General features: G+C 45.8%; 1 protein-coding gene and 1 pseudogene across 3 annotated transcripts in view; one reads left to right on the forward strand and one right to left on the reverse strand.

The window, feature by feature from the left end:
- Positions 1–19,290, reverse strand: part of LOC118914100 (ras association domain-containing protein 4-like) — a 39,280-nt pseudogene extending 19,990 nt beyond the window's left edge.
- Positions 1–24,920, forward strand: part of LOC118922226 (protein DEPP-like) — a 32,776-nt gene extending 7,856 nt beyond the window's left edge. Inside the window, exons 2-3 of one of the 3 annotated variants that reach the window (XR_008998871.1) lie at positions 380–454; positions 24,240–24,920. The gene's annotated coding sequence lies outside the window, so the exon portion shown is untranslated. Of the gene's footprint in view, positions 1–379; positions 635–24,239 lie in introns of those variants that run through there. The other 2 variants (XR_008998869.1, XR_008998870.1) reach the window with 2 other exon arrangements.
- The last annotated feature ends 612 nt before the right edge of the window (positions 24,921–25,532 follow it).

Here is a 25,532-nt window from a genome sequence, read left to right on the forward strand (position 1 = left end):
TTTTCACATCAGCCCTTTGGAAGCCGGAGGGGGAGGGCCGAAAAGGAAGCAAAACTCACATAGTTGGGCCCTCATCCTCTATCTCTAGATGTTTGGACATTTCCACTATTACAGATAAGATTCCCTGATACATTTCCTGTACTTTACCTCTGAGCTACCACCTCAGAATAAGCTGCCTGGGCTTGGATTATCAGCATTTTAAAGATTTTCTTTCCCTCACATTACTTACTATGAGCGGCTGGTGTGGCTGCTGCGGGTGCACCAGGAGTGGGGTCTGCCTCTTCCTGACTTTCTGGAGGATGATCAGGGTGAAGGTGACAGCTGTGAGAATGACATCCTAAAAGGCTGAGGAGGCATTTGCCCAGTGTTTTCTCCCCAGAATAAAGGAAAGCTCAGGCTTGTCTCTAAGCTGATGTGTGGCAGAGAGAAGATGAGGAGAGTGCCCTGCACCCAGGTGGGACTCCAGCAGGTGTGACATGCAAGCCACACCTATGACTGTCAATCTTCTAGTAGCCATGCTACAAAGGAAAATGAAATAGGTGAAATTAGTCTGAATAACACATTTTACTGTATGGCACAATAAAGCTAAAGTATTATCATGTCAACATGTAATCAATATAAAAATTATTAATGAGATTGTGTTCACTAATTTGTTGTTCAATAAGTGTTTGCTAACTGGAAGGTCTGTTATATTAACTACACCTCTCCAGCCACATGTCATGGCTCAGCAGCCACACGTGGCTGATGACCCCACTCCTGGACGGGGACGCTCCAGAACACTTTCCTGTTGGCAGTATTCCCTTACTGGCATGAGAGGACCTCAGGGTGTGGAAGAGCGAATGCCACTGTGGTGCTGTGGTGTGCTGCCCACGTGTGACACAGGGGGATGGCAACTGACAGAGGAGGTGACTCACAACTTGATGGCATCAACAAAGCAGGATTCAATATTGCATGTTCACTGTGCTTACCACTGTATAAATGCTGAATATAGAATCATTACGACACATATATATGAAATTAAACATGTGATAGTTGTTATTATGCATATTATAATTACAATTCGTATTGTCCTTTGTAGAGTTTAAATAAGGAAAATGATGGTATGGGCAGCATGGAGAAAAAAAACAATGGAATGCTGTCTGTTTTCTCAGGGCTTTAATAGGAGGATCCCTGGGTCTGGTCCTCAGCAAAAAACTAGTCCATTTCAAGAAGCCTGGCTTGTCTGCAGGGTGGCAGATAGCTGTCCAAATTTAGAAAATATTTGAACTCTGGACTCAGAAAGGAAGATAAAAAGAAACATGTACTTTTCTTTAGTTCAGAAATGAATTAGAAAAAGGATTCTAAATGTTTCTTATGATGAGACAGAAAGTAAATAAAAATAAGCAAAGTTAAGAATCATCATGTCATAAATATACTTTTTCAATAAAAACTCAAAACCAGTTTGAGGGACACTTTTCCCTGAACTGTTTAACACAATAAGATTATTAATTGGGCCCAAAGAGGAGGGGGTCTAAACCATGACCTGAAGAGACCCTCATTCTTCAAAGAGACAGGCTTCAGAAAGAAGTGTCCCAGCCATAGCTGATCTATCTAGCACAAAGGAAGAAACCCAGAAACCCAGACAAAATGAGGAGGCAGAGGAATATGTCCCAAACAAAAGAACAAGATAAAACACCAAAAAAAAAGGACTTAAGTAGAGATTAGCAATCTTCCTAATAAAGAGTTCCAAGCAACAGTCATAAAGATGCTCACCGAAATGGAGAAAAGAATTAATAATTTGACAAAGAACTTTGACAAGAACTTTGACAAAGAGATAGAATATATGAAGAAGAGCCACTCAGAGGTGAAGAATACAGTAACTGAAATGAAAAATACAATAGAGGGAATGAAGAGCACACTGCTGGAAGTAGAGGAAAGAATCATGGTGATGTAAGATAGGGAGCAGCAGAGTAACCAAGCTGAGGAACAGAGGGAAAAAGAATTTCTAAAAATGAGAAGATTCTAAGAGAGCTGTGTGACAACTCCAAACAAAACAATATTTGTATAATTAGGGTCCCAGAAGGAGAAGAGAGAGAAGGAAGAGTAGAAAGTCTCTCTGAAGAAGTAGTAGCTGAAAACTTCCCCAATATGGGGAAGGAAACAGACTTCCAGGATCTGGAAGCTCGGAGAAGCCCTACCAAGAAGAACCCCAGGAAGACAACACCATGACATATAATAATTAAAATGGCAAAGGTTAAAGGTAAGAAGAATCTTAAAAGCAGCAAGATAGAGGCAGACAGTTACCTATAAGGGAAAGTCCATAAGGTTATCAGCAGATTTCTTAGCAGAAATTTTACAGGCCAGAAGGGAGTGGCATGAAATAATCAAAGAATTGAAAAGGAAGACACTACAGCAAAGAATTCTCTACCCAGCAAGGTTTGCATTCAGAGTTGAAAGAGAGATTAAGTTTCTCAAATAAATGAGAGCTAATAGAATTCACCACCACTAAACTGGCCTTACAGGGTATATTAAAGGGACTTCTGTAGATGGAAATGTTCTTAAGCCTAAACATTTTTATCAGTGGTAATATCCCCTATAATAAAGGTAGTAGACCAATTACTTATCAAACAAGTATAAAGTTAAAAAACAAAAGTAGTAAAGTCAGCTATACACAAAGCTAGTCAAAGGATACACAAAAGATGCAGATTATGACATCTTGTACATAAAGTGTGGATGAGGAAGAAGAATTAAAAAGGGGTACTTTTAGTGTTCAAAATCGAGTGGCCATCCACTTCATGTAGGCTGCTATATATTTTGGAAACTATCTATGAATCTTATGGTGACCACAAAACTAGAGGCTGTAACAGATACACAAACATTTTTAAAAAAGAATCTAAGTCTAACACTGAAGAAAACCATCAAATAGCAAAAGAAGAGTGTAAGAGATGAAGAAAGGAACAGAGAGAAAAAACAAAAAAAAAACAGAGACAACTAATAAAATGGCAATATGTACATACCTATCAATAATTACCCTAAATTTAAGTAGACTGAATTCACCAATCAAAAACATAGGGTGGCAGAATGGACAAAGAAACAAGACCCATCTATTTGCTGCCTAAGGGAGACTCAAGTCTGATCAAACAACAAACAGACTGAAATTGAAGGGATGGAAAAAGATATTTCATGCAAATAAAAGGGAGAAAAAAGCAGCAGTAGTGGTCCTTACATCAGACTAAATAGACTTCAAAACCAAGAAAGCAAAAGAAACAAAAGATGTTACATAGTGATAAAAGGATTAGGTTAACAAGAGGATATAACAATTGTAAATATCTATGTACCCAACATAGGAGCACCTAAGTATGTAAAACAAATACTAACAGAACTAAAGGCGGAAACAGACTGTAACTCAATCATATTAGGAGATTTTAAAACCCCACTTACATTAATGGACAGACCAACCAGACAAAAAATAAAGAAGGAAACAGAGGCATTGAACAACATATTAGATCTGATGCACTTTGAACAGATATATACAAAATATTCCACCCAAAAGCAGTAGGATACACGTTTTTCTCAACTGCACATGGAATGTTCTCCAGAATGTATCACATATTAGGACACAAAAAGAACCTCAATAAATTAGAAAAGCCTGAAACTGCATCAAGCATCTTTTCAAATCACAATGATATGACACTAGAAATAAACCATACGAAGAAAATAAAAAAACTCACAAACACATGGAGGCTAAACAACATGTTTTTGCATGATCAATGGATCAATAAACAAATCAAAGGGTAAATCAAACAATACATGGAGACAAATGGGAACAGAAACATAAGAGTTCAAAAGATGTGGGATGCCGCAAAAGCAGTTCTAAGAGGGGCAGTTCTAAGAGGGAAGTACATAGCAATACAGGCCCACCTCAAGCAATGAGAACAATCCCAAATAAACGAACTAAACTCACAACTTATGGAACTAGAAACATAAGAATAAACAAAACCCAAAGTTAGTAGAAGGAAGGATATAATAAAGATCAGAATAGATATAAATAATATAGAGAACAAAAAATCAATAGAAAAAAAGTCAAAGAAACTAAGAGCTGGTTTTTTGAGGAGAAAAACAAATTAGACAATCCCCTAGCCAGATGTATCAAGAAAGAGAGGACACAAATAAATAAAATCAGAAACAAAAAAGAAGTTAAAACTGACACCACAGAAATTCAAAGAACTTAAGAGAATTCTATGAAAAGTTATATGCCAATAAGTTGGACACCCTAGAAGAAATGGACAAATTTCTAGAAATGTACAATCTTTCAAGACTGACCCAGGAAGAAACAGAAAATCTGAACAGACCAATCACCAATAACAAAATTGAATTGGAAATCAGAAAACTCCCAATAAACAAAATCCCAGGGATAGATAGCTTCATAAATGAATTCCACCAAACATTTAAAGAAGAACTAAAACCTGCACTTCTTAAAGTATTCCAAAAAACAGGAGATGAGGGAATACTTACAAACTGATTCTATGAGGCCAGCATCACTTTAATACCAAAATTAGACAAGGACAATATGAAAAAAAAAATTATACACCAATATCCCTGATGAACATAGATGCAAAAGTCAACAAAATGCTAGGAAACCAAAGTCAAAAATACATCAAAAGGATCATCCATCATGACCAAGTGGGATTTATTCCACGGATGCAAGGATGGTACAGTATTTATAAATTAATCAATGGCATACACATTAACAAAAGGAAAGATAAAAACCATATGATCATCTCCATAAATGCTGAAAGCATTTGACAAAATTCAACATCCAGTCATGATAAAATCTCTCAACAAAACAGGTATAGAGGGAAAATACCTCAACATATCAAAGGCTATATATGACAAACCCAAAGCCAACATCATACTCAATGGTATAAAAAGTTGAAAGCTTTTCCTCTAAGATCAGGAATGAGACAAGGATGTCCACTATTGTCACTTTTATTCAACATAGTACTGGAGATCCTAGCCATGGCAATCCAAAAAGATAAAGGGATAAAAGAAATCCAAATTGGTAAGGAAGAAGTAAAACTTTCACTATATGCAGATCATGATACTATATATAGAATAACCCTAAGGACTCCACCAAAAAGCAATTACAACTAATAAGTGCATTCAGCAAAGTTGCAGGATACAAAATCAATATGCAGAAATCTGTTGCATTCCTATAACAACAAACTAACAGAGAAATCAGGAAAACAATTCCATTTACAATTGTGTCAAAAAGAATAAAATACACAGAAATAAACATAACCAAGGAGGTGAAAGACCTGTACTTTGAAAACTATAAGACCCTATGAAAGAAACTGAAGACACAAGTAAATGGAAATCTACCCCATGTTCATGGATATGATGAATTAATATTGTCAAAATGGCCATCCTGCCCAGAGCAATTTACAGATTCAATGCAATTCCTATGGAAATACCAATGGTATTTCTAAATGACTCGAGCAAATAATCCTAAAATTTATATGGAATCACAAAAGACCCAGAATATCCAAAGCAACCTGGAGAAAGAAGAAAAAAGCTGAAAGTATCATGCTCCCTGACTTCAAGCTATACTACAAACCTACAGTCATCAAAACAGTACAGTACTGGTGCAAGAACAGACCATAGATCAATGGAACAGAATAGAGAGCCCAGAAATAAACCCATCTATATATGGTCAATTAATATATGATAAAGGAGGCATGAATATACACTGGGGAAAAGACAGCCCCTTCAATAAATGGTGTTGGGAAAACTGGACAGCTACATGCAAAAAAAGAAACTGGATTACTGTCTAACTCCATACACAAAAGTAAACTCAAAATGGATCAAAGAGCTGAATGTAAGACATGAAACTATAAAACTCTTAGAAGAAAACAGGCAAAAATCTTTGCACATAAGCATAACTAATTTTTTCTGGATATGTCTTCCAAGGCAAGGGAAACAAAAGCAAAAATAAACAAGTGGGGTATATCAAACTAAAATCTTCTGTACAGCAAAGCAAACCATTAACAAAACAAAAAGGCAATCTAACATATTGGAGAATATATTCATAAATGATTCGTTTAATAGGATGTGAACATCCAAAATATATAAGGAACCCATACAACTCAACACCAAAAAAATCAAGTAACTCAATTAAAAAGTAGGTAGAAGAAGACTTGTTGCAAAGAAGACAGACACATGGCCCACAGGCATATGAAAAGATGCTCCACATCAATAATCATCAGGGAAATGCAAAAACCAAACCACAATGACATATCACCTCACACCAGCCAGAATGGCCACTATCTGAAAGACAGAAACAAGTGTTGGCAAGGATGTGGAGAAATGGGAACCCTCCTACACTGTTGGTGGGAATGTGTCAGTTGGTGCAGCCACTGTGGAAAGCAGTATGGAGGTTCTTCAAAAAACTAAAAACAAGAGAGAACCAAGATGGCGGCATGAGTAGAGCAGTGGAAATCTCCTCCCAAAACCACATACATTTTTGAAAATACAACAAATACAACTCTTCCTAAAAGAGAGACCAGAAAACACAGAACAACAGCCAGACTACATCCACACCTGTGAGAACCCAGCGCCTCGCGAACGGGGTAAGATACAAGCTGCAGCCCGGCGGGACCCGAGCGCCCCTCCCCCCAACTCCAGACTGGAGGAGAGGAGTCGGAGCCAGGAGGGAGAGGGAGCCCAGTACTGCTAATCACCCAGCCCCAGCCATCTGCACCAGGGCGCAGAGACACAGTGTGTGCGTGGGGTGCTGGAAACTAGGGAAACAGGACAGTAAGACCTGTGAGAAGGTCTCTGCAGCCGGCGCACCAGGGACAAAGAAAAGCGAGTACTTTTTGAAAGTTTTAAAGGGACAGGGACCCCACAGCTGGACGGAAGTGCCCTGGGATACCTAGCCCAACAGCAGGGAATCCTGGGGAACTCTGGGCACCTGAACCCCCGCAGCGCAGCTTGGAGGCCCCTCACTGCGATAAACACCCTCCTGCCTGTTCCCCCTCCGACGCGCCCTCGCCATATTGGAGCAGCAGCCTGAGTCAGGCCATGCCCACAGTAACTGCAGAGCTAAATAAACTCCATAGTGGCCAGGCAAGATGAGAAGCCCCATCTGCAGGCAGCTGCCCAGCACAAGCTGCTAGAGGCCGCTGTTCTCCCAGGAGAGGAAGGCCACAAGCTGGCAAGAAGGGACTTTCTCTTACCCAACACACGCACCAGCTCCCCACAAATATATCTATCACCATGAAAAGGCAGAAGAAATTGATACAGACAAAGATCACAGAGGCAAACCCTGAGAAGGAGATAGAACTAACCAGTCTTCCTGAAAAAGAATTAAAAACAAAGCTCATAATCATGCTGATGGAGCTGCAGAGAAATATGCAAGAGCTATGGGATGAAGTCCGGAGGGAGATTACAGAAGTGAAACAATCTCTGGAAGCATTTCTAAGCAGAATGGGTAAGATGCAAGAGGTCATTGATGGAATAGAAACCAGAGAACAGGAACGCATAGAAGCTGACATAGAGAGAGATAAAAGATCTCCAGGAATGAATCAATATTAAGAGAACTGTGTGACCAATCCAAAAGGAACAATATCCGCATTATAGGGGTACCAGAAGAAGAAGAAGAGAGAAAAAGGGATAGAAAGTGTATTTGAAGAAATAATTGCTGAAAACTTCCCCAAACTGGAGGAGGAAATAATTGATCAGATCATGAAAGTGTACAGAACTCCCAACAGAAAGGACCCAAGAAGGACAACACCAAGACACATAATAACTAAAATGGCAAAGGTCAAGGACAAGGACAGAGTTTTAAAGGCCGCTAGAGAGAGGAAAAAGGTCACCTACAAAGGAAAACCCATCAGGCTATCATCAGACTTCTCAACAGAAACATTACAGGCCAGAAGAGAATGGCATGATATATTTAATGCAATGAAACAGAAGGACCTTGAACCAAGAATACTGTATCCAGCACGACTATCATTTAAATATGAAGGAGGGATTAAACAATTCCCAGACAAGCATAAGTTGAGGGAATTTGCCTCCCACAAACCACCTCTACAGGGTATTTTAGAGGGACTGCTCTAGATGGGGGCACTCGTAAGACTAAATAGATGTCACCAGAGAAAATAAAATCACAGCAAAGAAACCAGACCAACCAAATACTAAGTAAAGGCAAAAAATAAAATCAACTACCCACAAAAGCAGTTAAAGGAAGCACAAAAGAGCACAGAATAAAATAACCAACATATAAAGAACGGAGGAGGAGGAATAAGAAGGGAGAAAAATAAAGAATGACCAGACAGTGTTTAAAATAGCTCAATAAGCGAGTTAAGTTAGACAGTAAGATGCTAAAGAAGCTAACCATGAACCTTTGGCAACCACGAATCTAAAGTCTGCAATGGCAATAAGTACATATCTTTCAATAATCACCGTAAATGTAGACGGACTGAATGCACCAATCAAAAGACACAGAATAACAGAATGGATAAAAAAGCAAGACCCATCTCTATGCTGCTTACAAGACTCACTTCAAACCCAAAGACAATAGGAATAAAGAAAGACTGAAGGAACAAACAGCAGCAGAATCATAGAACCTAAGAATGGACTAACAGTTACCAAAGGGTAAGGGACTGGGGAGAAAGGGAGGGAAGGGAGGGATAAGGGTGGGGAAAAAAGAAAGGGGGCATTACGATTAGCATGTATAATGTGGTGGGGGGCATGCAGAGGGCTGTGCAACACAGAGAAGACAAGTAGTGATTCTATAGCATCTTACTACGCTGATGGACAGTACTGTAATGGGGTATGTGGGGGGATGTGGTGAAGGGGGGACCCTAGTAAACATAATATTCTTCATGTAATTGCAAATTAATGACAACAAAATTAATTAATTATGAAAACAAAACAAAACAAACATAATTAAAAACAGAAATACCATATGTTCCAGTAATTCCACTTACAGGAATTTATCCAAAGAAAATGAAATCCCTGATCCTAAAATATACATGCCCCTATGTTTATTGCAACATTATTTACAATAGCCAAGACATGGAAGCAACCAAAGTGTCCACCAATAAATGAATGGATAAAGATGTGGTACATAAACACAGTGGAATCTTATTCAGTCATAAAAAAAAGAAATCCTGACATTTGTGATAAAATGGATGGACCTACAGGGTATTATGCTCAGTGAAATAAGCCAGGCAGAGAAAGACAAATACCATATGATTTCACTTATTTGTGGGATCTAAACAAAAAACAAAACAAAATGATCAAAACTGCCACTGACTCATAGACACTGAGAAGTGTCTTGTGGTTATCATGGGGAGGTGTTGGGGTCAGGTAGGTGAAATAGGTGTGGGGGTTAAAGGGGCACAATTTCTTAATCATAATATAAAATTAGGCAGGGCATGAAAGTACAACATAGAGAATATAGTCAATGGTTCTGTAACATCTTTCTATGTTGACAGATAGTAACTGCACTATTTGGGGTGAGGATTTAACAAGGTAGAACGGTGTTATAACTTGAAACCAGTGTAATATTGTGTATCAACTGTACTTCAATAAAAAATATATCATCATCAACAACAATGACAGAAGTGCCCCACAGTGACCTGAGGCAGGTACACTGTGCAAAGTGATCTGTGCAAAGTGCCCTAAAGCTGTCCCCAGTAGGGAGTGGCTGAGGGGCTGGGGGTGTGAAGTCCTGCTCTGCACACAAAGGCCTACTTCAGAATGGACTTGCTGTCACTGATGGGGACATGGGCACTGGGCGGACAATCTTCCTTCATCTTCTCCTGTTATCTGCAGACCTGGAAGTTACCTGTGAGGAAGACAAAACAAGACAGGTGGCCTGGAGGCATGTGGGTCAGAGCATTGCCAGAGCCTTGGTGCCCAGGGACCTCAGCCTCTCCCCTCCCAACCCCCACTCCCTGGTGCACTGGGTGGCTAAGGCTGAAGGGCCAGGCCCAGAGGACTTAAAGCGGCCCCACACCCACACATATCAGCCAGCTTTCCCTCAGTGGGACAAAGTCAGAACTGCTGAGAGGCTGGGACCCAGAACCAGCCCTATCAGCACCTCTCCAAAAACGTCCATAAACCACAGGAATCTGAATCAACTTTCTAAATGTTTCAGACCATGTACTCTCTTCCTTTGGTTGATGATGAATGATGGTTTCTGCCTTGATTGCTCCTGAGGCCCCACAAAGCACCCTGGGCCTTTCTCCTCCATGCCCACTGAACCCGGGCTGCTGGCCCAACCCTGCTTTGGAGTCAGCATACCAGGGCCCACTCTCCTATTGATGGGTTAATTGGTACTGTGCCCACTACATGCTGGAGGCTGTGTTGAGCATTTTTTGATTTATCTCTCTCCTTATAGTACCATCCTATTCCCATTTTATGGAAGAGAAAACGGGAACAGAAATTAGGTACTTTGCCTCAGATACCAGGCAAGTGGCTGAGTCACTGTTTGAACACAAGCATTCAGACCCTAGATTCTGGTCTCTTAATTCCTCCCCTACACTGATGTGGGACAGTGACTTAAACCCCCCACCCCCACCCTTCCTTTTCTCATCTCACTGTGGGGTAATCTCTATCCTACAGGATTGTTAGTGGATGCACACAGGACACTACCTAAATCTCTTCCCATTCACGTCTGTGGAGCTTCTCAAACCCTCTCTGTCTTTCATGGAGAGCTTTCTCTATCTGTGTGCATCTTTGGCACAGATTTCTACCTCTCTGTCCACTTGGTTCTAGCCCAGGACCTTTATCAAAGCCCCTGTGTTGGGCAGTGAGCCACAGCTTCACACACTGCCCGTCTGAGCTGGCCTCTGCCTCTCCTCTCCAGTTGCAGTGGAAACATGGGGTTAGGCAGAGAGGAGGCAGCCAGGGCACACAGCTGCCTGTGCCAGAGGCTGGCTCCTCCCCAAACCCAACATCTGCTCAGTCGTGGCTCCCTATCTGCATGTCAGCAGCTGTTACCAGGCGGCTCAAGCACACTAACTGCCATCCTAATGTCCTCAGGGAGGACAGAGCACTCTGGCCCCTGGGCACTGACTGACTGCCCAGCACACACTCTTCTGGCTTGACACCAGCTGCAAAACAGGCTGGGCTTGCCTTCTGTACTGGCATTGGCCCCAAGAGCATTTGGTTCTGGAAGCAGGGGACACTTGCAGAAGAGGAATGATCTGAGGGAAGTGGCTTCTCCGTGACCTCAGAATCACCCTATAAATGCCTGCCCTCTGCCCTGGCCTGGGGTGAGGCATAGAGATGTCAGGCCCCTGCAGGGTAAGGGCACCATGGGGGCCTGGAGTGGGGACCTCCAGCTGCATTCCTCTCCAAACTGGAAACAGGATTTCAAAATAGGGGTTCAGTTCCTCAGTACCCCAGTCTCCTGTGCAAAAAGTGACCTGCCAGGTGCCCTCTTTGGGTAGCAATGCAAACACATCCATTGCAGAGATGGCTTTAGCCATGGTTCCCAGGAGCTCAACACTGTTCCTGCAGGGAACCAGCAACAGCTCTGTTGCTTTAAGCAAGTTCACAGAAGAAAGCGCTGGGTTTACCAGCACAGCAGGAGGTGGTTTTCCCCTTGCCTTGCTCTGTGGCCAGCTTCTCTCCCCTTCCTCCCCACCTGCTGCTCTGAGCTGCATGCAGCCTTCCAGGGCTGCTCACAGCTCCCCTAATGGACTCTATACTTTGTGCCCCCTTTGGGTTTCACCATTCTGTTCCCTGTGCAGAGCACAGCCTTCCCTGTCCCATTGTCTGATGTTAGGGCCTCCAGGACACCTTGCCAGAGCATCCCCCTCCTCCGGGCCGGGGATCTGGCAGCTCCTCAGGGGCCCAGCAGCTGCTACCACTGCCCACCAAGCTGGGCCCTGCAGGGCCTGCGTTGTTTTGCCTTTTTTCTTTTTCCAAGAGAAAAGGAGTGTGGAGCAGCACAGACCCTGCTTTTCTGCCTCACCATTTGTTTCCAGCATCAGGCACAAGCCTGGCTTGCGCAGGGGTCCATAATGGCTGTTAGATTCTTGGATGTGTATGAGAAGCTCCCCAAGCCCCCAAAACCACCTTTCCCAGAGCTGTGTGTACACAGTTGGAGCAAAGCATGAAGTGCCAGTGGCCAGGGAGGCGATGTGGCCAAGAAGTCCATTGGTCAGTGAAGTCCGCGGGGCACTGGGGACACATTGGTGACTAGAGGGGCAGAGCTTCTGGTTATTTCACGGGCAGCCAGAAATTGGATTTTTGTATTTTTGTGTGTAAAGTCAGGTGACTGGTGGAGCGTGTACTGCCCCTGGGCCCTGAAATGACCATGTGTCTTACCAATGGGTTTCAGCCCCCGGGAAGTTCACTATGGATTCAGTGTGACCAAAGAAATGACAGTAGAACGTTCTTGGGGTGAAAGGGTGATACCCAACTTTATTCCCATGGTGGCAGGTCAATCACTAGAAGCCCATCCACTCAGAGCAAGTCTGCATGTGGCAAGCCAGTCTCTGCCTCTGGGCCTCTGTCCTCAGTGCTGCCACCACTCCAACCTCTGCTCTGCTCTGCTCTCCTGCAGCCTTGCAGCCGTGCCACTGTGTCACCCAGAGCACTGGGTGGAGCTCTTTATAGAGTCAATAGCAATGTATTGCCCACATGTGTGCAGTGAACTAGCCAACTAGGGCCAGGTGAGAATGCTCACCACAGGAACTTTCATTTTATCCACACCATGCTCACATTCCTCGGGCCCTTGCAGCTGCAGAGCCATATGACTAATGAGTCACATGTTATACACAAGTGTCATGTGTCACTCCCAGGCCAGCACATCTGAGCCAGTATGTGACCCTGCAGCCCGTTGTTCTCTGCTGTGCTGACCCAGAAAGCCATGTGCCCCAATTGGTACAGCTTCCTGATGGTCAGCCTGGGTCCCAGGGTGCCTTTGTGGAGCACAGCCCTCTGCCAACTCACAATGGATAGAAACTGGGAAAGAAAAATAAACATCTGCTGTGATGGCACTGGTGTTTTAAGGGATTTGTTACTGCAGCATAGCCGCGACTATCCCAACTAATACAGTAAATAATTTCATAAAATGAACACATAGGTAAAAGTAAAATGTAGCCATGGTGTGGGGGGATCATGGGGAAGACATGTAGCACAGAGAAAGCAAATAGTGACTCTGTAGCATCTTACTACACTGATGGACAGTGACTGCAATGGGGTATTGGGGGGGACATGATAATATGAGTGAATGTAGTAACCACATTGTTTTTTCATGTGAAACTTTCTTAAGAGTGTATATCAATAATACCTTAATAAAAAAAAAAGTAAAATGTAGCCAGACAAACCATAAAAGACAGATGGTCTCACTGTACCTCGTTTGTAACATGACTCATCTTACAATACTTTCATTCCCCCAAAGCATGTGGGGAATATGTCCATTTTGCTCCATTTAGTAGGAATTCTTACAAGTGGAATTCTCTATTCATCAGTGATTGGTTATTCACAGAAGATGCTTCCTGAGGCACTCTGGGTTGGGGGCTGCTAAAGAGCTGCGTGGCTTCAGTTGCATGCTTTTCCTCTTGAGCCTTAGTTTTCCCACCTGTACAATGGGAGTATTGATCTTCAATGGGTTACAAATTTTCTGACCTGTAGAACTTTGTTCAAATGGAATATTATGCAAATCAGACTAAAGGGGGCTGTATGGTGGGAGGCAGGGAGCCTGTGGATAAAGTGAAGATTCCTACGGCCAGGATTCTCACCTGGCCCTGGTTGGCTGGCTCACTATGCACATGTGGGGATTACATTGTTATTGACTCTATATAAAGAGCTCTGCCCAGTGATCTGGACGACAGAGTTGCATGGCTGCAAGGCTACTTGACTACAGGAGAGCAGAGACTGGAGTGGTGGCAGCGCTGAGGACAGAGACTGAGGTGGCTGGGAAGACAAAGAGGCCCAGAGGCAGAGACGGGCTTGCTGCATGCAGACTCGCTCTGAGTGGATGGGATTCTAGTGATGGAACTGCGACCGTAGGAATAAATCTGAGTATAAACCCTTTCATCCCAAGAACGATCCACTGTCATTCCTCAGTCTTATTGAATTCATAATGAGCTTGCCCGGGGCTGAAACCCATTGGCAAGGCAGAGCCCCATCCAGGGCTTTGCTTAGGGCTCCAGATAAGCACTGTGCTGAGTGACATATGAGACCTTCCTCACACCAGAGAGCTTCACCCTTGGGAGTCTGCTTATTTAAAGGACATGGCCAACATACTGAGTGTCTCCAGGAGGAGTTGGGTGACATCAGTTGAGGGAGGCTGCTCAGAGGAGGGAATCAGGAGGAAGTGAAGAACGGTCCTGGATTGCACATGACAAAGTGAGAAAGTGGAAGGTGGCTTTTAGGATAAACAGCTTAGCTTGGGCAGGGATGGAGAATGGGTTGCATCATCCCCAATGAGGACAAGAGGTGAGTGAGGCTGGGGCATGGGAATGAAGCACCCGCTTCACCAAAGGGGCCTCCTACAACTTGCCAGGCTGGGTCCAAGCCTTATGGGGTAGGAAGCTTGATCCAATAGAAAAACAATCTCTCCTATGAGAGAACCATGCATTTTGGTGTCCTCTGACATTCACCATCTGTGTGTCCCTAAGCAAGTCACATGGTCTCGCTGGTTCTCACATTCCATCCCTCCACCCAAGTAGGTAACATTCTCTACCTCCCTGAGTTGCAGACCTGAGCTCTGGGGCCACCTGCAGAATTTCACTATGAATTTGAACACTGTGCATTTGTGTCTCCTTTACCAGACTAGTGGCTGACATGATTTTCATTCACTTGGCAAATCCCAGTGTCTTGAAGAGTTCTAATGTCAGCTGCATGCACACCTAAGAGGCAGGCTAGAGATAACAGTGAGCTGCCCCTTGCTGTCCCTTTGCAGTGGGCAGGGCCTTAGAGTCTCTCAGGGAGTGCTTCTTAACACTTAATGAAAAGCACAATCTTATTTTTTAGATAAAATCTTAGGCAAAAGCCCAATACACAAATGGATGAAAGCTAAGAAACTTTAGTGGAAACAAAGTTGGGGAGAGAGTGGGCTGGGACCGGTCCACTACTTAGGCGGTCTGAAATCCAGGTGACAGATGCACCAGGGCAGGCCAAGCCCTGCCACTCTGGGGAGCCCAGTTTCTTTGTCCTGGCCTGCTCCCCAACCCCTAGCCCCACAGCACTCAGCTCATGCTGGAGGGGTCTGTCCCCACCTGGAAGACTCAGGCTGCAGCCAGGGCTCCCTGTCCCCCAGGATGGTTTGCCAGCCACGGTTACCTGTCCTCGGTGAACAGGCAGTGGATTGTCTTTGCTTTTCACTTCAGCAGCTGCTGAGGATGGCTGGCCCCACAGCCTGCCCTCCCTCTTGTCCCTGGCCTTTGGCTTGGGACAAAGGACACTGAAGCCTTTGTAACTGCCAGGCTTGGTCCTTCTTCCCTCTTTTGTGGTCATGGAGCCAGCTGTCACAGAAGAAGGCAGCTCTGTGACTCTTCAAGGTCACCAACACAGCTCCATTCCTATGGCCGAAGAAAAAAGGCTAATGAAGTGGCATTTTCAAGAGACCAAAATGAGTGCATTTGAAAGCCCTGATTTCCAGACTATTTGCTGCCTACTTTTCAGTCCGTACAATGCCCTCTCTTTCATGAAATGATGGCGAAAAGAGTTGGTCATTTTTGTCCTCTCTTGGCAAAATGGAAAATGCACCAGTATCCAGATTAAAGTGTTCTGAGGATGTCTGTGAAATCTGAGGGCTTGCTAATGTCTGTTCTAACTCTTCATAAAATAATGATTCCAAATTTCTTCCTTAGGCATGATTCACAAACGTGTAAAGAATGTGTCGTGGGAAGTAAAAGGCGGAAGGCACAGCATCTGGGGCACAGCTGAGAGCCTCCTGGCCTAGTCTGCTCCGACTAGGAGGCAGAAGTTCCCGAGGCAGAAGTTCCCAGCACAGGTTCTGGTGACACTGCAAGGCACTCCTGAAGGGCCCAAGGCCCCTGCTCTGGAGCCAAAGCCCAACCTCCAACCTCCAAATGCCAGCCAGGGCCAGCAGGGAGGCGCTGAACACAGTGAACCTTTAAATGGACCTCCACAGCCTGTCAGCCAGCAAGTGGCAGGAGGGAGGCCAGAAGAAGCAGCAGTGCCTGCTGGCTGCCTCTGAGAGGGGGTCTGGCTGGACGGAGCCTGTCCCTCAGCATGTTTCTGCTGAGAAAACCAGCTGCTGGGTTGTGAGTGGCAGGCAGGGACTTGGCAGCTGCAGCCCCCTTCCACACTGCTGTCCTCACCCTCCTGTCCAGCTCCCTCTGCCACCATCATCCCCTCTGGCTTGGCCACACCCCTGCCTACCCAGCACTGAGGCTGGGAAGCCCTGAGAGGACAGGGCACTGTCCAGGCGGAGATGATGGTGGCAAGAGGGGAGCAGAGGAGGTGGGTGGCTACAGCGGGCTACACTCACCGCTTTCTCCTGGGCTGACTCATGGACCCCGGCTCACCTTTACTGTATTCCTCCCACCCCAGCAGTCCTGGGCCCACACCACCAGGTCTCTGCAGGCCCATTCCAGCTCCCGGGCCTCCCAGACACGGCTGCCTTCCTCTGAAGAGCCTGGCCCTCTGCACCCATGCAAGCTGGCCTCCTCACAGCTTCCTGACAAGCTCAGACCCCTGCAGCAGGTTTTCTGGTTTCTGCCCTTGCTTTCAAGGGATGGGGCAACTTGGGGCAAGAAAGCCCTTTCCAATTCTCCTGCTCTCCATTATATAAATGCTCCCTGGCCCTGTGGGGGCTCTACCCCCTCCACCAGGCTCACCTCTTTCCTATGGAAGAAGGGATCTATGGACACAGGAATCATCTCAGCCATGCTTTTTGGACAAACAGGTGCTCAGAATGGCCACTGGCCAATATCCTGAGTGCCTAGCACCAGAGGTGCAGCCCAGGGGGCAGGCCCTCCCAGTGCTTGGTGCCAGCTGCTACTGAGCACTCCTTGTGGCCACCCCCCACTCACCTCACCTGTGTGCCATGTGATGGCCTCCTGTGAGACACCGTGTGCCTCAGGATATTCTGGGTCATGCTGCCCAGTGGTGTCTCTTGAAAACAACACTCTCCCCAGAAAAATGCACATATGCATGAGTGTGTGTGGCAGTACCCTCGCACTCAATCTACATACCCTGCAGGGGGATCAGGAAGCACCTCTTCCTGTGTCCCTGGGTCCCCAGATTCCAGGTTAGGAACTCTTGCTGAGGCATGTCACAGCATGAGGGAGGAGGCAAGGGGCACTGCAGCTTGGAGTCTGGGTGAGAGTTTTGCATCAAGGTGGCATGTGACTCGGCATGTTGTGCCATCTCTCGGGCCTTGGTGTCTATAATAGGATTGTTCTGGGAGCTGGTTCAGTGTCCTCAGGGCTCTTCCCAGCTGTACTGTACTGTCCCCAGGGTCAGGCTGGGTAAGGGGAGGAGGTTCCAAAACTCTCTTAGCAGTGCATCCTGGGAAAGGCAATCAGCCAGCCAGAAGAGACTGAGCAAAGGGCAAGTTCCCCTTTGTGAAAAAACTGCAGAAGCTTTAAGAAGTGCAACTACTTTCTATTTGATTTTAATTTACTTTAAGACAATTTCAAAATACTTTCTTCAATATCTCTGTGATAGGATAACCACTGAGTTTTTATAAGGATCTGGATTTAAAGCTCTGCTCTGGGACTCTTTAGCTGTGTGACCTTAGGCAAGTCCTTTTCCCTCTCTGAACCTCAGGTTCCATACTAGTGGAATCACTGCTGTGAAGGTGAATGAGGGAGTATGTAGGATGAGCCTCACCCATGATAAACAGAAGCCCCTGTTCATAGGTCACAGTGGGAGTCCCCTGGGGCTCGGGGAGAGAGTGGGATTCCAGAGATGGTAATGTGGGACTCAGAGAGGATGGCGCCCTGCCAGCAGGAGTCCTGCCAGCTGTGAGTGAGGGCATAAGTTGGGTTTACTCCCAAACCAGGGCCCAGGTCCCCAGGGGCCCAGCCCAGAGTGCTTTCTGAAAGACCTCTTCATTGGGGTCTCCCTTTCAGGCTGTTCTTCAGGATTGACATGCAACATGTCTGAGTTATGTTCTTGTTCTTTGTTATCTGTCATGGTCCAGCTGAGCCTAAGGGACCCTGGGCCTTCACTCTGCTCTCCGCCTGCAGACCACCCACTGGGGCCTCACGGTGGAAACCCCGCCCCACCGCCCGCTTTCACACTGACACTAATCTGTGGCAGCTTCCCTCACTGTCCAGCCTTGAGGCACCAGCCCAGCACACAGAGAGAATTATGACAAGAGCTACTGAAAATACACTTAAACACTGACAAAGTACTGAAACACTCATTACAATTTCCAGCCAGCCGGCAAGTTTTTGACCTAAATTCAACGCCTTTGATCCTCTCTCCTCTACTTAGCTTCCTTGGCCTGCCTGCAACCCCTGCTCCTCCTCCCTCTCCCCAGCACCTCCCTCCTCCTCCCCAGCACCTCCGTCCCCCAGGCAGCAGCTCAGGAGATACACTGGGCATCAGACAGAACTCATTTACCCGGTAGTTTCACCAATTCACTCACAGACTTTCTATTTTTTTGTAAGTTACGGCTTTGTGCCATGAACAGTCAGACTGCAGTGAAGCAAGCACATGGCTTTGGAGTCTAGGCTGCATGGGTTCAAATTCCAGAACCCAGCCCTCATTTCCCCGCCTCCTTGGTGACACCGGCCTCTATGGAGCGCAGCAAGAAGGCTGGGGGCCCCACAAAGCCCAGATGCTGACACCACTCCCGCCGATGGGGAAAGCCCAACACCCAACCCCCTCCCCTGAAACGGGGCAATCCAAGCACCAGTGCTGCGGAAGGGGGTGCGGCGAGCTAGAGCCCTTGGGCGCGGGTCTGGGCACAAGGGCCCTCTGCGGCTCTTGCGTTGCCTTTCTGGCTTTGAGACTGGACGTCCAGAGGAGCCTTGAGCCTCCCTGGCTCCAAGAGCCCTGCCTTCCCGGCCTATCCTTCCCGGGTGCCCGCCCCCCCACCAGGCCGGGTCCAGCCGCGCAGTACCTGCGCCCTTGGTCAAGGACTGCGCAGCGCCCGCGCGAGCCCGACCCGCCATCCTCCCGGGGCCCACGAGGCACTGCTGGGGCAGCCCCGGGGCAGGTGCGGAGGTGCGGGTGCCGCCGATGGACCCTCTTGAACTGGCATCACTTACCGCGCAGTCCAGACGCTGCCAACGGCGCTGTGCGCCCCCTGACCCGGGTGTCCTATGACCGCCCAGCCCCTAAACCTGCCCATAACCCCGCCCCCCATCGCTCAGCGCCCCGCCCCTCTCCCGAGCCATTGAACAGCTCTGTCCCTCTCCTCCCCTCCACGCCCCGCCCCTCGCCTCGTCCTGGCTAGTGAACAGCCCCATTTTGTCCCGCCCCGCCCCTCGGCCACGGGGCGCTGCGTCCCCAGGGAGAAGATGGTGGGTACGGCCGGGTGCTCGCTGCGACGTGGGCGCCATGTAGGAAGTTGGCCTGGCTGGGGTTGAGAAGAGCTGGCCCGCCCCGGGCGCCGCCTGTCTGTCGGAGGAAGACTCCGGGCGCTGAGGCTGAAGAGACGACCCGCGCACCTGGCCTGGGCACCTGCTCCCCCATCACCAACTCGGACCGCTTTAGTTTCGTCCCTTCGGGGTTCCTAATCTTTCCAGGCATATGGCCACTTTGCTTCAGCTATGGCCCTTCTGGAAAAACGCATGTTATTAGAAACCCCAGGATCTGTGACTCGCCTCAGAGGGAAGGTGCCAATTCTTTATTAGGGCCGCCGGATTTGGGGTACAGACTGGGCTCTTCCACCAACTTCGTGTGTGACCTTGCTTGTTGCAGTCGCTCTGGGCTTTACTTTCCCCACCTGGGAAAATGAGGGTGATGTTGCAGGTGGAGTTTGTTCTCCTCCGTTCTTGTTCCCCTGGAGAACTGAAAGGCAGAGACACAATAGTGAAGTAGAGCAAAAATTTTATTTGAATACACTCCAAGGGATGTGCCAGAGTCAGGGTGGAATGACCTCCATCAGTTAGACTGGAGGCCTTTATATTACTTTCTGGGTAGGAGGCACCTGTAATTGACAAGGTGGGGGGAGGGGGTCACTTGATTGGCAGGTCCATCTATAGCCATCCCTTTCAGTGCCCATGTCCTTTCTCACGAAGCAGTGTGGTATGGCAGTTCTTAGTTTTGTTTGCTAGAGCTCATGCTGGGAACTGGTATGGCCTGGTACCACTTGGCAAGAAAGTTATCACTCTGCAAAGCCTTTGTTGTCCTCAGGCGGCACCCATCTGTGCAGAGTTTGGGTGGTTCTTTCCTTGAACCTTATCTTCCCTTTCCCCGGCTGCTCATGTCTATCTTTCTACCCAACAATAAGTTGGCCAGGCCAGAATCCTTCAGCTCTGCTTTTGCATGAATTCGTGGAGAAGGTTCATCCTCTGTCAGTCAGCTCAGGGAGTCCCTGTGCCTGGGGACCTCTACTCTTGCACAGCCCAAAGGTCTGGCCATCAAAGCTGAGGCCAATAATGTGGGGGCTTCTAAAAATAATGGGTAAAATTCAGCATAGCTCTGATCCTCTGAGTATTCGTTCATGTCCAATAGGATAGGTTAACAGCACCAGGATAACATACCATTTCCCCAGCCCTGGAGTGAGTCATTCTCTCTGACCTAGTTGATGCTGTCTCCAGGGCCAGGACTAGCCTGGACTGAAGAGACTGATAATTTTTTTAGGGTTTCAGGAAGCAACCTGATATGTCCTGCACACCCCCTGTATGTCAGGATTGTGCTAGGTGCTTTACAACAACAGAGATCACACACAAGCCCCTCAGCACTCCTGGGAACAAGTAACTTGTTAGGAGCAGCTGTGTACTAGCCCCTGGTAATGGCTCAGGACCACTGTATTTTTCATACAGCACTTAAAAACCAATAGTAGGTTATGAAATGAAGTTAGTAGATGATGTGGTTAGTATTTCAAAAATAGAAGAGAAAATATCAATGTAAGTTGTGTTTATGAAACTTCCATTTGCATTATTTATGTTTCAGTTATATGTATTAGGCTGTGATATAAAATATATTTCTCTGTTGATCATGGTAAAAATTTTAAAAGCTATTGTTTAGGTCAATCTTGACAATTCTTTTCATGGCTCTCCCAGGTTCTTTTGACTCACTTTTGGGCAAGGAGGCAGGGAAAAGTGTGCTGGGAGAGAAGGGATTTGAGGGAGGATGAAGAAGATTTTTGCTTTCTTGGCAGAAGGAACAGATACTCCTCCCCTCTGCTTTTCTGCCTTAATTGTGAATATAATGTGTGATGTTTGGAGCTTTGGCAGCAATTTTGAGATTGTGATAAACAGCTGATGGAGAATAAAGATAAAAGGAGTCTGGATCTTTATTAGCATCACGGAGCTGCTGCACCTTGCCTGCCCTGCATACTCTACACTTCTTGCCATGGAGAAATGTTGTTCAAGCCAGAGTTGGTAAGTCTTCTATAAAGGACCAGATAATGAATATTTTAGGCTTTGCAGGCTAAACTGTCTGGGTTCCAACTACTTAGCTCTGATGTTGTAGCTTAAAAGCATCCATAGACAACATGTAACACAAAGGGCATGGCTGTGATTTCAGTAAAACTGTTTATAAAAACAGGTGGCAAACCACATGTGATCCATGGGCTATAGTTTGCTCTAGATGATCTTGTCTCCTTTATCACCCCTCTGACCTCATCTCCTACTACCCCTCCTTCTTTCTGCTTTGGTCATACTTTCCTTTCCTCATACCAGGCCACTCCTCCTCAGGTCCTTTGCAATTCTGTTCCCTCAGCCTGGAAGACTCTTCTCCCAGGTATCTGCAGGATATCACCTTCAGCTCCTTCAGGTCTTCACTCAAAAATTGCTTCATCTTGAGGTCTTCCTTTTGCTACCAACTAAAATGGTGCACGTGTTTTACTCTGGCACGCTATATATCTCACTTCTTTATCATGAGCTCCTTGAGGGAGGAAGACTGTGTCTGTTTCAGAGATATCAACTGTTCGGAATGTCACAGTGTTTAATCAATATCTGGTATATAATTGATTTTTTTCCTTTCTGCCAGAATCAGGTAAGAAAACAGACTCAGGGAGGCTCAATACCCCATCCAAGGGGACACTGCAAGTAAAGTGGTAGAATCTGGGTTTGCATCTCGGTGGCACTGGGAGGTCATGTGTGCCTCCAGAGTGTGAAGATTGAACACCATCTACTTCTGTTGGAAGATCAAACCTCAGGGAAGTTGAGGCCACACAGAAATTCCTACAAGATGTTTTGCCCTGGGGTAACACTGCAGTAAAGGAGGCCTTTGGGAGCCCATTTAGGGAACAGGGTATTATCCTGTTCATCTTGGGCAGTCTCACTTTTTATAGTAACCTTACATCAGGAAGTCTTTAGACAAGTCATTGTTTTATGAACAGTCCAGTCTGACTTCTAAGATCCATAAGAAATCCAAGTGGAAACACCCACGATTCAACATTTTTAGTCAAAGAGCCAAAACAATGAATTCATATTTGATGTGCAAGCTGGGCAACACGAAGGAGCCTAGAGTCTGATGAAGCATATGTGACCTCATGCAGTCAGATAAAGCTTCTATTGGGGTGAGTGTTCAGCTCAACTTTTGCTTGAGCCTTCTTGACTCCCGGGCACTGTCTCAAGAAGAAATTGCCTTCTTCCCACTGGTGCTTTGAGAGGCCAGTGGGGAAAACTCCTTGGTGTATAATCACATATTGTGAAGATGCAATGAAAGTTCTCTGAGTTTTGAAGAACAGGTTTATGTATTTTAACATAAAAAATACTAATAATGCTAATTTGCAAGGTCATTCCCTTAAAATGGTAATGGGGAGTTTGAATTAAAATTACTGGTTAATTGCCTAAGGCCTTTCATGGATGATTTTGTATGATTTTTTTCCTTTCACTGTTGCTAGTGTAAGATTCAGAGCAAGTGAGTTTTTGGAGCAATTTCTCAAAATGTCTGTGTGATTCCAATTAGATATTCTTTAGAAAACAATTGGATGCTTGCACTTGATGGTCGGTAAGATCCAGCTTAAACCAAGCAAGTTTTCCTTTGCCCTCAATGGGCTCCATGTTATCAAAGCCCCCAGCAGGAAGAGGCCACTTCCAGCATGCTTCTGGCACCAGGTACTTGGGTGGAATCCCTGGGTGGTGAGGTCATCCCATTGCATGGTCCTAACATACAAAATTTGCCATCTGTTTCCAGATGCTTTCTCAGATGAAGTCATCTGCATACATCTACCTTTCTTCTGTAGGTGAAATGGTTTTCATTAACTTCACTTGTTAGCCTATAAATAATAACTTCAGTTTAATAAATGGAGCTCCTCAACCCATACCAGAGGCAAGACTGGAAATGAGAATTTATTCTACAGAAGAACATGGATTTTGACAATGAATGCTGCCTAAATGCCTTCTCGGTACACACACACTCTTTGTGTGTCATTTGTCCTTATGGTTATGCCTTGGCAAGGCTTCTGTACCCACACTGCAGAGTGAACACGTGCTTAGGTGCAGGGTTTCCCAGGAGGGGCAGAGCTTGATTTAAAAGGTGAGAGACCTGAAAGTTGTTGCTAAAACTTCCTTTTGAAGAAAAATAGCTGCTTAGCTCAAGCCCTATCTCCACCCAGTCTTGAGAAAGGGTGTGCCAATCCCCAGGTCTGCACCCAAGATGCTTTGGACCAGGACGGCATGAACATCTACCGGCAGAGAATGAAACTGACCTGGTTTCTGGATGAGTCTAAGGTCTTTCTTCACCTTCTGCTCCCTATTTGCCTGACACTGGAGATCTCTATCTATTTTATTTGCATTTTATATTTATATTTCTTTATATTATTTTTATATGTTTGTTTTGGTTCATACAACATAAAAATCAGAGGCTGCAAAGGGACAGCTCCCCACTTCCTTAGGCTTCCGCTGCCTTCCCAAGCCCCCCTCAGAACTCTGTCACCTTCTCACCCACCCACATCTCTTACACCCTCCCCTCCTACTCAGGCTCTGTTCCTGGAGGAGGCTGCTACCTGGAACTGCTAGAAAGTCAGTTATTACGAATGGACACGGTAATGGCCATCAGTTGATAATGTCTTAAAAATACAATAAAAATACTATATCAATGCAAGATACCTGAACAAACTGCATTATCAGTGTAACTATAATTTTAATAATAGAAAATGACTTTGTTGTTCAATATTTTGATTCACTTAGCAAGACTGTTTGCTGGACATGGCATGAAACAGCACAAGGGCAGGAGGATTTCCAGAAGGACCATGCTTCTCCAAGTGGAATGTCTTCATTAAAGATTTCCCTCTACAAAGAGCCTGTTCTTGTTGGGAGCCAGAAGAGCAAGACAGTGAGATTCAAGACTGTGAACTAATAAGCCAGTAGGACCTCCCCTGGAGCCAGGATATTAAACAGCCAAAGGAAGTGGAAGCCTTTCAGATGGAAGAGAGGAATCTGGAGTCGGCACAGAGCATTTGCACGGACAAGGGTCGTTTGTCCAACTCCTGGGCTGTGAATGCGAGGGCAGCCTCAGGGCGATCGGGGGAGATTTGCCAGCCAGAATATGTGGCTGCTGCTGTGTCCAGAGGAAGAGCAGCCCCCTCTATCCCTTCTTCCAAGCCTGCAGTTCCCGAGGAATGTGAAACATTCCCAATGGGGCTCTGGCAAGCTGGCTAGACTTGACCTGTTAACCTTGTGTTTAAAAACATGTCTTAGCTGAGTTGACCTCACCTGAGAACCTGCCCTCAAAGCCACCTCTGTTTAGCCCCTCGTGTGACAGGGCCTGCCCATCCCCAGGTTTCCTTTCCATCCTTTGTAACTCAAGTGAGGACATGTGTAAGAAAGGAGGGTGCCATATAATTATAAATGTCTTAAAGTTTGTGTCTATTTGGGAATCATCTCTGGTTTTCACTTTGAAAACTCTCTCTCGGTATAACAAGTAAGAGGTTGACCTTACAGCTGGGGCAGGATTAGAACAGTCAGAGTATTAGTCCGGGTTCTCCAGATAAACAGAATCTACAGGAAATATATATATATATATATAATATCCTGTTGAGATAGATAGGTAGAGATGAGGGAGAGAAAGGGAGATTTATTTATTTATATTAAGGACCTGGCTCATGGGATTATGGGATTATGGGGACTGATGGGTCCAAAATCTTCTGGGCAGGCCAATACACTGGAGATTCAGATAAGAATTGATGTTTCAGCCTTGAGTCTAAAATCTTTGGGCCAGCAAGCTGGAAGCTCAGGCAGGGTTTCTGGGTCTCAATCTTGAGGCAACTGCCTCTTCTATAAGAAGCCTCAGTCTTTTCTCTGAAGGCCCCCAACTGCCGGGTCACAGCCTACCACATCATGGAGGAGCTGAGACACTTTACACAAAGTTAAAAAAAAACCTTCTTGGCATCTAGACTGGTGTTTGACCAAATAACTGGGCACCAGGCTTAGCCAAGTAGATAAATAAAATGAACCATGGCAGCCAGTGAGCTTGACCAGTGA

Source organism: Manis pentadactyla, chromosome 8 (assembly GCF_030020395.1).
Source record: "Manis pentadactyla isolate mManPen7 chromosome 8, mManPen7.hap1, whole genome shotgun sequence".
In the NCBI taxonomy this organism is placed as follows: Eukaryota; Metazoa; Chordata; class Mammalia; order Pholidota; family Manidae; genus Manis; species Manis pentadactyla.